Below are 18,522 nucleotides of genomic sequence, written 5' to 3' on the forward strand. Positions count from 1 at the left end.
ACCAACACCAATGTTTCACATTCATATAACTAATATTTATACCATTAACATAATTTTTAACTTAATGTATACATATAATTTATATGCAACTACCTAGTGCATGCCACTTAACCAAAGGAAGAAATACATCACCAAAATCTTTTTGTTGGAGTCGGGTTTGTTTTGGATGCTAGACCGGATCTGAAACTCTAATAACCTGCGCACGGAAACAACCGTACGCTGAGTATTTCATACTCAGTGGTATTACTATAAATCAAAACTATTTAACATTAATAAATTACAAACATCAACCATAAATTTATTATTATTTTTTTAAACTAATTATATATATAATTATTTTATTTCATAAATCTTAAATTCATAATTTATTTTTTTCATACCAACTCAATTCATATTTTAGTTCATACATTCTTTCTCATACTTTCAATAGTGCCAAGACAAATAATCTTATTTTCAAAATTTCATTTCAATTATTTACCCTATTAACAGGGCTCAGACTCTGACAGATACGCGGATTCCATCCAAACACACCAGAATGTCCAACCCAAACACACCCAGAATATTATAAGTCCTCCATAACACACCAGTAAGGCATTAAGTGCTTCTTCGGATAAACCGAAGTATATAATAACAGAAACATCTTCTTGGTCGAACTACAATCTCCTCATCACATCACAAATCCAATGGCATGCCATTTGTATCAAATCTAGTCCGACAAGTTAATAGGGTATTATTTTACTTTTTCTAATTTCAATTTCATTTACACAAAAATTTTCAATACTCAATCAATTCAAATATCTATTATCTTAATTCATATACAAATTAATTTTCACACATACTTATATTTAAATTTAAATATAATACTTACCTTATCTTAATTATTCCATAACTATAAATTCAATATACATTTAATAAATAGTTTGAGTTATAGTAATACAAACCCGAAACACGAGTTTACTCCTCAACTATCTTTTATTTTCCTTTGGATGCCGATGCCTCGTTTTTCTTGTTAGCTACAAAAAAATAATAATAACAATTTACATTATTAATTACAGCATTAATTTAATAATTAATTGAATTTTTATTCAATTTATTCCCTAATTCTCATTTAATCCTAATTAACTTTTTTATTTGTTTAACTTAATTTATACTTCATTTCTACTCAATTTCCTTCCATGTTCACCCTAACAATCTAATGTTCATTATAAAACCCCAATTTAAAATTTATTTCAATTTAATTTCCTAAAACACAAAACTTATAGCTTCTTTTACAATTTAATCCCTTTTTCAATTTCTAACTTGAAATTCATTAAATTAAATCCCTAATTCTACTTTTTCTTCAACATGAACTTTGTTTAAAAGCTTTTAAACTTTCAAACTATCAAATTAATTTCATCAAAACCTTGTTTTAAGACTTCTAAAACATCAAATTTAAGAGAAAAAGACTAAATTTAGCTTACAAACAAGTTTGAAGTTTCAAAATCCCAATTTTTCCCTTTTCTTCCCCTGTTTGGTTCCCTTGGGTACGATATCCCAGTCTTGCCATTACTATACTATTGTTCGATAGGTGTGCTTGCCTTTTCGTCGTGATAATAGTTAGTCTAGGTTTGATCTTCATTATAAATATTTATTACTTGTTACAAATCACGCGATCAAAATGCAAGGGTATTTTAGTAAATGGTTTAATAAATGTAATTATAATAAAATAAACCATGAAATGGTTTTGCATGTTCATCATTTTTGGCCGAATATTATCATGGAAATAGGGTTTGAATGCTCAAAATAATTCGACACTTTGAGGAAGCAATTGTAAGTCCATTTTGACCTGGTTTAGTAATTTTTACGTTTCTGTGATCGCTGCTTCGTGTTCTTCAAAGCCCATGTTTGAATTTCTATTTCTGTTAAAGATTTCATGAGATGCCATTGTTGATATCATGAGTTTTGAAATGTATTTGGATGAATTATGAAGGCTTGGTAGATGGGTTATAAGTTTTGTCTTTGAATTTTGACGTAATTGAGTCATTTGGACTAATTTTTGAAAATAGGGTTTTGAAGGACTAAATTATGAATTAATTATGTTATTTGGACTTGTATGGAAGCTATGTATATTTGGTCAAGCTATAGTCTTGGTGAATTTTGCATATTTGTGATTTTGTGAAAAATGGACTAAATTGTCAAAGTATGAAAATGGAAGGGCTCAAATGCAAAATGCCCTAAATATGTGTATATGGATTAAATTGAATGAAATGAATGATTGAATGATTGAATTTGTATTGTATTAGATCAAGAACAAAGAGAATCGGACTTAGATCGGGGGAAGTCCAAAATAGTTGAATAGACGACTCGTTTTATCCTAAATCCATCCGAGGTAAGTCAAATTACAATTACGTGTTAATTGAAATAAATTCTGCACATATAAACTATAATCTGTATTGGATGGCCTTGAGTGTCTGATGTATATCTTTGGAGTAAAGTATGATAATATGTTAATATCTGAAAAACTCTATATGTTCCTAAGCAAAGTTGACATATGTCTGTGACATCGTGTAAGACCGTGTCTGGGACACAGGCCTCGATTGAGATTTACGTCTAAGATCATGTCTGGGACATCGGCGTCGTATCTGATTTCGTGTAAAACCCTGTCTGAGACAAAAGCATCAATATTGAATTACATGTAACACCACATCTGGGACATCGGTATTGTGCTTCATTATGAGCATCTGTATCATTTCTGACCCCTCTAATTATAGCGTACGAAATTTGAGATTGAGTATATTTATTGTATAACCTATGCAGGTATGTTTGTATCGTACTAAATTTTCTGAATATGAAAAACTCTGTCTCTCTGAAATGTGTATGGAAATGAAGCATGACATATATTTAAACAAAGAAGCATGGTTAAGTTTATGAATTATTCTATGAAATGGTTATGAATCTATATGGTTGAATGGTACATATATGCTTTAGTAATTATACAAATTGTATTTGGCTTACTAAGCTCTTTGTAGCTTACTCTGTGTGTTTACTGTCTGTTTTACAGTTATTGTAGCTACTAAAGGCTCGGGGATAGTCGAGGATTGTCACCACACTATCGATCTCATTTTGGTACTTTTGAAAGTGTACATATTTTAAAGTATGGCATGTATAGGCTAGAAGGTTTATGTATTAAGTTTTGAATTGTAAATATAAGTTATGCAATGAAAGTTGGCTAGCAAATGGTATGAATGTGTTAAGTTTTGATATGGTTTTGAATGGGTTATTGAATGATGATAGTATAGTTGTAATGAAGCATGTTTTGAGCATGAAACTGGCTGAATATTTTGTATGAATGTTGCATATTAATGCTTGTAGGATTGGACCCAAAAAGGGGTGGCAAATTGGCTTTAACCAAGCCTACTTGGTGCCACACGGTCAGGGTACACGAGCGTGCCTTGTGGCCGTGTAAGAAAAGCAGTATTCTCCTAAGAACCACACGGGCGTGTCAAATGGCCGTGGGATAAATTCAGTAGCAAGCTAAGTATCACACGGCTATAGTACACGGGCGTGCCTATTGGAAGTGTGAAAAAGTCAGTATTGGATCTATTTTTGGCACTGCTGGTTCACATGGGCGTGTCTAGTGCCCGTGTGTGACACACGACCTAGTCGAACGGGCGTGTGACTTTAACAGTTTGAAAGAATTGGTTAAGTTCTGAAAATTCTGAATAGGTTCGGTTTAGTTCCGACCTTTCCTTTAATGTATGTTTTAGGTCTCGTAGACTATATTTAGAGATGATTGCTTGTGAAATGATGTTAAATAATATCTGTGATTCTAAATTGGTCCGAAATATTCTGTCTGTCTGGTAATGCCTCGTAACCCTAATTTGATGTCAGTTAGGGTTTAGGGGTGTTACATTTTATTGGTATCAGAGCTATGGTTTAGTCGGTTCTAAGACTACCATAGCGTATTTGAGTCTAGCTATACATGCCATATATCTGAATCTGTGATAGTGTGATGACTCCTGACATTGAAATGGGCTTTTATATAGCAAATGGATCCCGATAGAGCTGTAGCTAACAATGGTGAAAGTAATATGCCTGTTTCCGTGTAAGGGACGATGCAAGATGATTCACGACCAGCTATGAGTAGCCGTGATACCGAGGCTAAGCAAGCCTTCTATCAGATGATGAGCCATTGGTTCACTCAGTATATTAGAACCAATCCGACTATACAACAACCTCCACCCTCAGTTAATCCTCCTTAAATTTCTGATATGCCACAAGTGAATCCGATACAGTTCAATAGACCACCGGTTGATAAGATTAGAAAGTATGGGGCTAAAGAGTTCCAAGCTACAACAAATGATGATGCTGAAAGAGCTGAATTCTGGTTGGGAAATACAATAAGAGTGTTTGATGAAATGTCTCTGAGTCCTGAGGAATGTGTTAAATGTGTCGTTTCACTTCTGAGGGATACGATGTATCATTGGTGGAAAATTTTAATATTTTTGGTTCCAAGTGAATGAGTTACATGGGATTTCTTTCAGTCTGAATTCCAGAAGAAATATATCAGCCAGAGATTCATTGATCAGAAACGCAAAGAGTTTTTCGAGCTTAAATAGGGCCATATGTCTGTTACTGAATACGAACATGAATTTGTGAGATTGAGTCAGTATGCCTGCGAATGTGTATGAAATGAAGCAATAATGTGCAAAAGGTTTGAAGATGGACTAAACAAAGATATCCGTCTGTTAGTTAGAATTCTGGAAATTAAAGAAATGGTTGTACTCATTGAGCGATCTTGTAAAGCTGAAGAATTAAGTAAAGAGAAAAGAAAAGTTGATTCTGAAGCCAAAGATGTTAGAAAGAGATCTTCAAGTAGATCATTTCAGTCTGTGCCAAAGAAATTTCGAGATGATCAAAGTTGTCCAAATGCTAATGTGGGACATTCAAACTGAGATCGAGTTAGATCACATTTAAACTTTAGGGTCCCTGCTACTTCTGTTGCAAGTGTAAGGAATGTCCGATCTGAAAAACCTGAATGTAAACACTGTGGTAAAAAACATCCGGGAAATTGTAGATTGGATGACCGAGCCTGTTTTCGATGTGGATCTCTGGATCATTTTGTAAGAGATTGTTCTGAACTTGTTGAGTAAGAGAATGTATAGAATCCGAGACCGAGTAACACCTCAGCTAGAGGTAGACCTTCCAGAAATTTGAGAAATGCAAGTGGTGGTCAAAGAGCTACTAGGGATACTGCTGTTAGATCTGAGGCCAGAGCACCTGCCAGAGCCTATGCTATCCGAGCTCGTAAGGAAACTTCATCACCAGGCATGATTACTGGTACTTTTACTCTTTATGATACTTTTGTGATTGCATTGATAGACCCTGGATCAACGCATTCTTATATCTGTATGAATTTAGTGCACATTAAGACTTTGCCTGTAGAGTCTACTGAATTCGTAATTAGAGTATCGAACCTGTAAAACCCCCTAACCCCAAACCGTCGCCGGAACGAGGTTATGAGGCATTACCGAACATATCAGACAACTTACGAATAATTTACAATTAATATAACTTTCATAGTATAATATAATAATTAAGTCCCTATATTGGACTCTCGAAGTTCAAACACGTATTAAAAGTAAAACGAGACTTGTTCGAGTGTTCCGGAAATTTTTTTTATTTTTTATAAAAATTTCGGCAGCATTTATGCTTATTTTTACCTAAAACCCCCTGCAAATTCAAACCCAAACAACCAACACCAATGTTTCACATTCATATAACTAATATTTATACCATTAACATAATTTTTAACTTAATGTATACATATAATTTATATGCAACTACCTAGTGCATGCCACTTAACCAAAGGAAGAAATACATCACCAAAATCTTTTTGTTGGAGTCGGGTTTGTTTTGGATGCTAGACCGGATCTGAAACTCTAATAACCTGCGCACGGAAACAACCGTACGCTGAGTATTTCATACTCAGTGGTATTACTATAAATCAAAACTATTTAACATTAATAAATTACAAACATCAACCATAAATTTATTATTATTTTTTAAACTAATTATATATATAATTATTTTATTTCATAAATCTTAAATTCATAATTTATTTTTTTCATACCAACTCAATTCATATTTTAGTTCATACATTCTTTCTCATACTTTCAATAGTGCCAAGACAAATAATCTTATTTTCAAAATTTCATTTCAATTATTTACCCTATTAACAGGGCTCAGACTCTGACAGATACGCGGATTCCATCCAAACACACCAGAATGTCCAACCCAAACACACCCAGAATATTATAAGTCCTCCATAACACACCAGTAAGGCATTAAGTGCTTCTTCGGATAAACCGAAGTATATAATAACAGAAACATCTTCTTGGTCGAACTACAATCTCCTCATCACATCACAAATCCAATGGCATGCCATTTGTATCAAATCTAGTCCGACAAGTTAATAGGGTATTATTTTACTTTTTCTAATTTCAATTTCATTTACACAAAAATTTTCAATACTCAATCAATTCAAATATCTATTATCTTAATTCATATACAAATTAATTTTCACACATACTTATATTTAAATTTAAATATAATACTTACCTTATCTTAATTATTCCATAACTATAAATTCAATATACATTTAATAAATAGTTTGAGTTATAGTAATACAAACCCGAAACACGAGTTTACTCCTCAACTATCTTTTATTTTCCTTTGGATGCCGATGCCTCGTTTTTCTTGTTAGCTACAAAAAATAATAATAACAATTTACATTATTAATTACAGCATTAATTTAATAATTAATTGAATTTTTATTCAATTTATTCCCTAATTCTCATTTAATCCTAATTAACTTTTTTATTTGTTTAACTTAATTTATACTTCATTTCTACTCAATTTCCTTCCATGTTCACCCTAACAATCTAATGTTCATTATAAAACCCCAATTTAAAATTTATTTCAATTTAATTTCCTAAAACACAAAACTTATAGCTTCTTTTACAATTTAATCCCTTTTTCAATTTCTAACTTGAAATTCATTAAATTAAATCCCTAATTCTACTTTTTCTTCAACATGAACTTTGTTTAAAAGCTTTTAAACTTTCAAACTATCAAATTAATTTCATCAAAACCTTGTTTTAAGACTTCTAAAACATCAAATTTAAGAGAAAAAGACTAAATTTAGCTTACAAACAAGTTTGAAGTTTCAAAATCCCAATTTTTCCCTTTTCTTCCCCTGTTTGGTTCCCTTGGGTACGATATCCCAGTCTTGCCATTACTATACTATTGTTCGATAGGTGTGCTTGCCTTTTCGTCGTGATAATAGTTAGTCTAGGTTTGATCTTCATTATAAATATTTATTACTTGTTACAAATCACGCGATCAAAATGCAAGGGTATTTTAGTAAATGGTTTAATAAATGTAATTATAATAAAATAAACCATGAAATGGTTTTGCATGTTCATCATTTTTGGCCGAATATTATCATGGAAATAGGGTTTGAATGCTCAAAATAATTCGACACTTTGAGGAAGCAATTGTAAGTCCATTTTGACCTGGTTTAGTAATTTTTACGTTTCTGTGATCGCTGCTTCGTGTTCTTCAAAGCCCATGTTTGAATTTCTATTTCTGTTAAAGATTTCATGAGATGCCATTGTTGATATCATGAGTTTTGAAATTTATTTGGATGAATTATGAAGGCTTGGTAGATGGGTTATAAGTTTTGTCTTTGAATTTTGATGTAATTGAGTCATTTGGACTAATTTTTGAAAATAGGGTTTTGAAGGACTAAATTATGAATTAATTATGTTATTTGGACTTGTATGGAAGCTATGTATATTTGGTCAAGCTATAGTCTTGGTGAATTTTGCATATTTGTGATTTTGTGAAAAATGGACTAAATTGTCAAAGTATGAAAATGGAAGGGCTCAAATGCAAAATGCCCTAAATATGTGTATATGGATTAAATTGAATGAAATGAATGATTGAATGATTGAATTTGTATTGTATTAGATCAAGAACAAAGAGAATCGGACTTAGATCGGGGGAAGTCCAAAATAGTTGAATAGACGACTCGTTTTATCCTAAATCCATCCGAGGTAAGTCAAATTACAATTACGTGTTAATTGAAATAAATTCTGCACATATAAACTATAATCTGTATTGGATGGCCTTGAGTGTCTGATGTATATCTTTGGAGTAAAGTATGATAATATGTTAATATCTGAAAAACTCTATATGTTCCTAAGCAAAGTTGACATATGTCTGTGACATCGTGTAAGACCGTGTCTGGGACACAGGCCTCGATTGAGATTTACGTCTAAGATCATGTCTGGGACATCGGCGTCGTATCTGATTTCGTGTAAAACCCTGTCTGAGACAAAAGCATCAATATTGAATTACATGTAACACCACATCTGGGACATCGGTATTGTGCTTCATTATGAGCATCTGTATCATTTCTGACCCCTCTAATTATAGCGTACGAAATTTGAGATTGAGTATATTTATTGTATAACCTATGCAGGTATGTTTGTATCGTACTAAATTTTCTGAATATGAAAAACTCTGTCTCTGTGAAATGTGTATGGAAATGAAGCATGACATATATTTAAACAAAGAAGCATGGTTAAGTTTATGAATTGTTCTATGAAATGGTTATGAATCTATATGGTTGAATGGTACATATATGCTTTAGTAATTATACAAATTGTATTTGGCTTACTAAGCTCTTTGTAGCTTACTCTGTGTGTTTACTGTCTGTTTTACAGTTATTGTAGCTACTAAAGGCTCGGGGATAGTCGAGGATTGTCACCACACTATCGATCTCATTTTGGTACTTTTGAAAGTGTACATATTTTAAAGTATGGCATGTATAGGCTAGAAGGTTTATGTATTAAGTTTTGAATTGTAAATATAAGTTATGCAATGAAAGTTGGCTAGCAAATGGTATGAATGTGTTAAGTTTTGATATGGTTTTGAATGGGTTATTGAATGATGATAGTATAGTTGTAATGAAGCATGTTTTGAGCATGAAACTGGCTGAATATTTTGTATGAATGTTGCATATTAATGCTTGTAGGATTGGACCCAAAAAGGGGTGGCAAATTGGCTTTAACCAAGCCTACTTGGTGCCACACGGTCAGGGTACACGAGCGTGCCTTGTGGCCGTGTAAGAAAAGCAGTATTCTCCTAAGAACCACACGGGCGTGTCAAATGGCCGTGGGATAAATTCAGTAGCAAGCTAAGTATCACACGGCTATAGTACACGGGCGTGCCTATTGGAAGTGTGAAAAAGTCAGTATTGGATCTATTTTGGCACTGCTGGTTCACATGGGCGTGTCTAGTGCCCGTGTGTGACACACGACCTAGTCGAACGGGCGTGTGACTTTAACAGTTTGAAAGAATTGGTTAAGTTCTGAAAATTCTGAATAGGTTCGGTTTAGTTCCGACCTTTCCTTTAATGTATGTTTTAGGTCTCGTAGACTATATTTAGAGATGATTGCTTATGAAATGATGTTAAATAATATCTGTGATTCTAAATTGGTCCGAAATATTCTGTCTGTCTGGTAATGCCTCGTAACCCTAATTTGATGTCAGTTAGGGTTTAGGGGTGTTACATTTTATTGGTATCAGAGCTATGGTTTAGTCGGTTCTAAGACTACCATAGCGTATTTGAGTCTAGCTATACATGCCATATATCTGAATCTGTGATAGTGTGATGACTCCTGACATTGAAATGGGCTTTTATATAGCAAATGGATCCCGATAGAGCTGTAGCTAACAATGGTGAAAGTAATATGCCTGTTTCCGTGTAAGGGACGATGCAAGATGATTCACGACCAGCTATGAGTAGCCGTGATACCGAGGCTAAGCAAGCCTTCTATCAGATGATGAGCCATTGGTTCACTCAGTATATTAGAACCAATCCGACTATACAACAACCTCCACCCTCAGTTAATCCTCCTTAAATTTCTGATATGCCACAAGTGAATCCGATACAGTTCAATAGACCACCGGTTGATAAGATTAGAAAGTATGGGGCTGAAGAGTTCCAAGCTACAACAAATGATGATGCTGAAAGAGCCGAATTCTGGTTGGGAAATACAATAAGAGTGTTTGATGAAATGTCTCTGAGTCCTGAGGAATGTGTTAAATGTGTCGTTTCACTTCTGAGGGATACGATGTATCATTGGTGGAAAATTTTAATATTTTTGGTTCCGAGTGAATGAGTTACATGGGATTTCTTTCAGTCTGAATTCCAGAAGAAATATATCAGCCAGAGATTCATTGATCAGAAACGCAAAGAGTTTTTCGAGCTTAAATAGGGCCATATGTCTGTTACTGAATACGAACATGAATTTGTGAGATTGAGTCAGTATGCCTGCGAATGTGTATGAAATGAAGCAATAATGTGCAAAAGGTTTGAAGATGGACTAAACAAAGATATCCGTCTGTTAGTTAGAATTCTGGAAATTAAAGAAATGGTTGTACTCATTGAGCGATCTTGTAAAGCTGAAGAATTAAGTAAAGAGAAAAGAAAAGTTGATTCTGAAGCCAAAGATGTTAGAAAGAGATCTTCAAGTAGATCATTTCAGTCTGTGCCAAAGAAATTTCGAGATGATCAAAGTTGTCCAAATGCTAATGTGGGACATTCAAACTGAGATCGAGTTAGATCACATTTAAACTTTAGGGTCCCTGCTACTTCTGTTGCAAGTGTAAGGAATGTCCGATCTGAAAAACCTGAATGTAAACACTGTGGTAAAAAACATCCGGGAAATTGTAGATTGGATGACCGAGCCTGTTTTCGATGTGGATCTCTGGATCATTTTGTAAGAGATTGTTCTGAACTTGTTGAGCAAGAGAATGTATAGAATCCGAGACCGAGTAACACCTCAGCTAGAGGTAGACCTTCCAGAAATTTGAGAAATGCAAGTGGTGGTCAAAGAGCTACTAGGGATACTGCTGTTAGATCTGAGGCCAGAGCACCTGCCAGAGCCTATGCTATCCGAGCTCGTAAGGAAACTTCATCACCAGGCATGATTACTGGTACTTTTACTCTTTATGATACTTTGTGATTGCATTGATAGACCCTGGATCAACGCATTCTTATATCTGTATGAATTTAGTGCACATTAAGACTTTGCCTGTAGAGTCTACTGAATTCGTAATTAGAGTATCGAACCTGTAAAACCCCCTAACCCCAAACCGTCGCCGGAACGAGGTTATGAGGCATTACCGAACATATCAGACAACTTACGAATAATTTACAATTAATATAACTTTCATAGTATAATATAATAATTAAGTCCCTATATTGGACTCTCGAAGTTCAAACACGTATTAAAAGTAAAACGGGACTTGATCGAGTGTTCCGAATTTTTTTTTTATTTTTTATTTTTTATAAAAATTTCGGCAGCGTTTCTGCTTATTTTTACCTAAAACCCCCGGCAAATTCAAACCCAAACAACCAACACCAATGTTTCACATTCATATAACTAATATTTATGTCATTAACATAATTTTTAACTTAATGTATACATATAATTTATATCCAACTACCTAGTACATGCCACTTAACCAAAGGAAGAAATACATCACCAAAATCTTTTTGTTGGAGTCGGGTTTGTTTTGGATGCTAGATCGGATCCGAAACTCTAATAACCTGCACACGGAAACAACCGTACGCTGAGTATTTCATACTCAGTGGTATTACTATAAATCAAAACTATTTAACATTAATAAATTACAAACATCAACCATAAATTTATTATTATTTTTTTAAACTAATTATATATATAATTATTTTACTTCATAAATCTTAAATTCATAATTTATTTTTCTCATACCAACTCAATTCATATTTTAGTTCATACATTCTTTCTCATACTTTCAATAGTGCCAAAACAAATAATCTTATTTTCAAAATTTCATTTCAATTATTTACCCTATTAACAAGGCTCAGACTCTGACAGATACGCGGATTCCACTCAAACACACTAGAATGTCCAACCCAAACACACCAGAATATTATAAGTCCTCCATAACACACCAGTAAGGCATTAAGTTCCTCTTCGGATAAACCGAAGTATATAATAACAGAAACATCTTCTCGGCCGAACTACAATCTCCTCATCACATCACAAATCCAATGGCATGCCATTTGTATCAAATCTAGTCCGACAAGTTAATAGGGTATTATTTTACTTTTTCTAATTTCAATTTCATTTACACAAAAATTTTCTATACTCAATCAATTCAAATATCTATTATCTTAAGTCATATACAAATTAATTTTCACACATACTTATATTTAAATTTAAATATAATACTTACCTTATCTTAATTATTCCATAACTATAAATTCAATATACATTTAATAAATAGTTTGAGTTATAGTAATACAAACCCGAAACACGAGTTTACTCCTCAACGATCTTTTCTTTTTCTTTGAATGCCAATGCCTCGTTTTCCTTGTTAGCTACGAAAAAAATAATAATAACAATTTACATTATTAATTACAGCATTAATTTAATAATTAATTGAATTTTTATTCAATTTATTCCCTAATTCTCATTTAATCCTAATTAACTCTTTTATTTGTTTAACTTAATTTGTACTTCATTTCTACTCAATTTCCTTCCATGTTCACCCTAACAATATAATGTTCATTATAAAACCCCAATTTAAATTTTATTTCAATTTAATTTCCTAAAACACAAAACTTATAGCTTCTTTTACAATTTAATCCCTTTTTCAATTTCTAACTTAAAATTCATTCAATTAAATCCCTAATTCTACTTTTTCTTCAACATGAACTTTGTTTAAAAGCTTTTAAACTTTCAAACTATCAAATTAATTTCATCAAAACCTTGTTTTAAAACTTCTAAAACATCAAATTTAAGAGAAAAGGACTAAATTTAGCTTACCAAACAAGTTTGAAGCTTCAAAATCCCAATTTTTCCCTTTTCTTTTCTTCCCTTTTCTTCCCCTGTTTTTCGAATGCTCTCTGTTTCTTATTCTTTTTGTTTCTTTTTATTTCATTCTTTCATTCTTTTATTTACTTTATTTTTTAATTAACATATATTATAATATATTTATTTTAAATATCTATTAAGCATTTAGTTATATACACACAAGTGTACACCATCAATACCATACATTTGTCACCATTTATTTTTTTTCACACAATTATTTAATAATTTAATTATTTAATTAATAAATATCTCTTACTTTAATATTAAGTAACTTAATTATTTTATTACAAGTATACATGTATCTATTTATTACAAATGTACCAATATTTTTATTACAATTGTCATTATTCAATTTGTTTGTCAAGCAAAAATTTCATAAATTAATAAATTAATTATTTAATTAAAAAATATCTTTTTACTTAAATTATAAGTAATTTAGTATTTAAATTACAAATGTACCAATATAATTTTTACACATGTATATTTTATTACCATATATTTATCAGCTATTTAATTTATTTAAAATATAATATTCATTAAATAGTCATAATAATTATAAAACCATAATAATAATTTTAATATATATAATACATACATTCAACAAAAATCTTGATTTTTCTTCCATTTGCCCCCTCAATTTATGTAAATGGCTTAATTGCCATTTTGATCCTTTTTATTTTTTTTATAATACATACATTCAACAAAAATCTTGATTTTTCTTCCATTTGCCCCCTCAATTTATGTAAATGGCTTAATTGCCATTTTGATCCTTTTTATTTTTTATTACTTTAGAATTAAACTTTTACCCCTTTTTCAATTTAGTTCTTTTTGCTAATTATTCTAAATTAAGATAATTTCACCTAATTAAATCCTAATTAGACACACGACTAGGCTCATAAATATTTTTAATAATTATTTTCGAACTTATTTCACTAAGACGGAGGTCTTATAACTCATTTTTCTGGTGCCCGTGAATTTTGGGTCATTACATTTCTCCCCCCTTAATAAATTTCATCCTCGAAATTTACCTGAGAAGAGATGAGGATATTGTACTCTCATAGTTTCCTCTGGTTCCCAAGTCGCTTCTTCAACATTATGATTTCTCCATAGGACTTTCACTAAAGGAACCTTTTTATTTCTTAATTCTTTCACTTCCCGTGCTAAAATTTGAACCGGCTCTTCTTCATAAGTCAAATCAAACCGAATTTCAATATTTTCAGTAAGAATAACATGGGAAGGATCTGATCTATATCTCTGAAGCATCGAAACATGAAAAACATCATGAATTTTCTGTAATTCTAGAGGTAAAGCTAGTCGGTAGGCAACAGGCCCAATTCTTTTCACAATCTCATACGGCCCAATAAAACGTGGACTTAATTTACCTTTCCGACCAAATCTCAATACTTTCTTCCATGGGGGAACTTTAAGAAATAACTTGTCTCCGACTAAATATTCAATGTCTCGACGTTTCAAATCGGCGTAAGACTTTTGCCTGTCGAAAGCCGCCTTCAATCTGTCTTTGATCTTTTTAATTGTTTCCTCTGTTTCTTGAATCAATTCCGGCCCAATCACTTTTCTTTCATTCAATTCTGTCCAACATACCGGTGATCTACACCTTCGACCATACAGTGCTTCATACGGGGCCATTTGTATACTAGATTGAAAACTATTATTGTAGACAAATTCAGCTAATGGCAAATAACGTTCCCAACCTGATTCAAAATCAATAATACAAGCCCGAAGCATATCTTCTAATATCTGAATTACCCTTTCGGACTGTCCGTCGGTTTGTGGATGAAAGGCTGTACTGAAACTAAGTTTAGTACCCAACACTCATGTAACTGTCTCCAAAATCTCGATGTGAACAGAGGATCTCGATCTGAAATTATTGATATCGGAATGCCATGTAATCTAACAATTTCTCGAATATACACGTCTGCAAGCTTCTGCAACGACCAATCAGTCCTGACTGCTATAAAATGTGCTGACTTGGTAAGTCTATCAACTATCACCCAAATAGCATTCTTTTTGCTTGCTGACAACGGTAATCCCGTAATAAAATCCATCGTGATGCGATCCCATTTCCATTCAGGAATATTAATAGGCTGAAGCAATCCAGTAGGAACCTGATGTTCTGCCTTTACCTGCTGACAAGTCAAACATTTACTTACAAATTCTACTATGTCTCTTTTCATCCCTGGCCACCAGTATAATTCTCTTAAATCTTGATACATTTTCGTACCTCCAGGATGCATAGCAAATGAACTATCATGAGCTTCCCGTAGAATCAACTTTTTAAGCTCAGAAGTATTTGGAATACAAATCCGATTTCGAAACCTCAAGCATCCACAATCATCAATACTAAAATTTTCTGTTGTGCCATTTTGTACCATCTCTCTTTTCTTTAATAATTTGTCATCTTCCAACTGAGCTGATCTAATCTGATCAAACATTACCAGTTTTACTCTCAATTCGGCCAAAAGACTCCCATCATCACTGATACTAAGCCGTGAAAGCATTACTCTTAATTCAATTACAGCTTTTCTACTTAATGCATCAGCTACAACATTAGCTCTTCCCTGATGATAGTCTATAACACAATCATAATATTTCAGAAGCTCGATCCAATGCCTTTGTCTCAAATTTACAGCACGTTTGGTTCGCTGTAATAGAATAGAGGCGTAATGGAATAGAGGCGTAATGGAATAGATGCGTAATGGAATAGAGGCGTAATAGGTAATTCTTTTGTTTGGTTGAATGTAATGGAATAGAGGCGTAATGGTATTCTTGTGTTTGGTTGAATGGAATAGAGGTGTAATAACATAAGGAAAAAAGCTAAAATGACTAGAATACCCTTAGCAGAATTTTTTTAAGTTAGATGATTATTGTTATTGTTATTAAATTTTAATAAGATTATTAATATAAATAATAAATAATTTAATCATATTTTAACATAATTGTTATAAAATATAATTTAATAAAATATATAATTTAATAAATTTTTTAATAAATATTCTTATATAAATTTACTAATAAAATCATAATATATGATACTAAAATATAATTTAAAATAATTATTATTAAATATAATTTAATAAAATATATAATTTAATAAAATTGTTAATAAATATTCTTATATGAATTTACTAATAAAATCATAATATATAATACTAAAATATAATTTAACATAATTGTTATAAAATATAATTTAATAAAATATATAATTTAATAAAATTGTTAATAAATATTCTTATATGAATTTACTAATAAAATCATAATATATAATACTAAAATATAATTTAAAATAATTATTATTAAATATAATTTAATAATAATATATAATTTAATAAAATTCTTATTCTTATATGAATTTACTAAAATCATAATATATAATACTATAAAATATAATTTAAATAATTATTATTAAATATAATTTATAATCTACTTTATTATTATTAAACTGCAATACATATTTAATGTGCTAAAATATCATTTGTGGAACAAATAATTTAAATATTCTACAATAAAAAATTATTAGCAGTAATAAATAACTTTAGAATTATATTTTGCATAAACATAATAACAATGAATATTAACAAAAGGTTAAATGAGATTCATGAAATTCTATGTCACAATCTATATGTTATACAGTTTTGCCACATCAAAAAGTTAGAACATTGTATATGACATACCATCCCAAATATTACAAACAGAAAAAGTTACGAAAATGTCATCAACAAAACCATAAATGTTAATGGTCAGCAAGAAATCTTCTAACCCATTCTAACCGTACATCAGAAGGTAAACTAAAGAAAACTACCATTTGAATTGGATGATCCGGAATTTTACTCAATGCTTGAAACCGTTCATCCATAGTTAAACCTTCTATTTCACATAAGGTTGGATATAAATTTGCTGCTTTCTGTTGGATGCCCTGGTGAACTACCACATCGGAGGCAATACTCCTACTGATTTGTTCGCCAATTGCCCGCATGTTTTCAGCCAATAAAGTGGCAGCATCATTAACTGAAGAAGAAAAATGACCAGTTGTATCAGAATTCTTTTTTTTCCTCTTTGAAGATGAGGACCCCCCTTGGTTTTTGTCTGTTTGCGGCTCCGTGGCAGAAACATCCATGTCATCGAAAGAGACATTAGCATCGCAATCATAGTATTCGTTTCTGTCTTCATTAATATCTGCAGAAGGTACATCCTCAGCATTTATTTCTTCAAGAATGTCAGCGGCTGTTTGAGCGTCTTTCCCAGTCGCTCGATCTTTTGCGTATATGGCAGTAAGTTGGTCGTAGTAAGGGAAACTATGATGTTTGAACTGACCGGCTTCTTTATGACTCTACAAAAACGAGGAAATCATATTAGTTATAAGTTTGGTAAGAATAGGATAATAAAGAGTTGAACTCATTATTACCTTTAAATAAGAGTCCTAGACCGCATCTTCAGCAACAATGACCTGCCTATGGTCGTCCCAACCAAAACCGCTATTGTTTTGGCCATTAAGCATGTCATACACTATTGACCAATCTCTTTTCAGTAACCTAATCCTTGACTCGATATTAGGTCTTGCCTTCAACATCGCATTAGGTAAAGCCTTCTCTAACATTTTTCTAACTCGTTTAAGTAACCGGCTTTGAACCCCGTATCAGCGTTAAATGTCCCAATATTGTGCAAGTCCACCATGCAGGAAACCAGTGCTGCATCTTCTTCTGGAACCCATTTCCTTTTGGTTCCTCGAGATGATTGTGAAGGAACAATTGATTCTGGAACACCTGACATAATTATCTTAAGAAAAAAACAAATTAAAATTAACTTTAATATCATGAATCATAATGTGAACACTTTATAAAATTAAAATTGAGTTCAATATCATGAATAAAAACTCATAAAGAATAAAATTATAACACATGATGAATGAAAAGAAATCAAATTATAATTCAACAAGTTTAGTACAATACAATAAACACAAAAACACCACCAAAGTTTCACAAACTATATACATAAAATAACATAAAAGGGAAAACATGTTGAAAGAATGTTAGGACAGACAATTTTTACCTTGATTGAATTGGAAAGCTTTTCTTGAGGGTTTATTTAGAGATACTTGGGATTGATCTCTCTACTCACTGCATTTGAAGAACACAAGTCTGTTATGGTCGACAAAACTGTACATATATAATATACCTAAATGAAATTGAAATAGGCTGAAATAATATATAATTTAATAAAACGGCAACATTGTTTAAGATACAGACCCAAATGCTCTTCAATCCTCCGTCAACATTAACAAGTTCAAAGAAGAAAGATGATTAAAGCTTAAACTAGCACAACTAGAACATACAATACATTAAACAGGTGGAAAACATCACAACTTCAGACAAGCCTTCAGCAAATTTAAACCGATTTGATATTAACTTAAAAGTTCCTTGAAATCTTCAAGCTTCGTTTAACTTCCACTATCCTGTTTATAAAGGGAGCTTTCCAATTGGTTGCTTAGAAATACAATAATAATTTAAATAATCTATTTTTTTAATTA

General features: G+C 31.8%; 1 long non-coding RNA gene across 1 annotated transcript; it reads right to left on the reverse strand.

Moving 5' to 3' along the window:
* Positions 1–16,569: 16,569 nt before the first annotated feature.
* Positions 16,570–18,257, reverse strand: LOC107944251 (uncharacterized). The gene is made up of 3 exons (XR_001696179.2): positions 18,045–18,257; positions 17,401–17,771; positions 16,570–17,325 (listed from the first exon to the last, which is right to left on the reverse strand). It is a non-coding gene; the product is annotated as an uncharacterized lncRNA (long non-coding RNA).
* Between the last annotated feature and the right edge of the window lie 265 nt (positions 18,258–18,522).

The sequence above is a fragment of the Gossypium hirsutum genome, chromosome A09 (assembly GCF_007990345.1).
Source record: "Gossypium hirsutum isolate 1008001.06 chromosome A09, Gossypium_hirsutum_v2.1, whole genome shotgun sequence".
In the NCBI taxonomy this organism is placed as follows: Eukaryota; Viridiplantae; Streptophyta; class Magnoliopsida; order Malvales; family Malvaceae; genus Gossypium; species Gossypium hirsutum.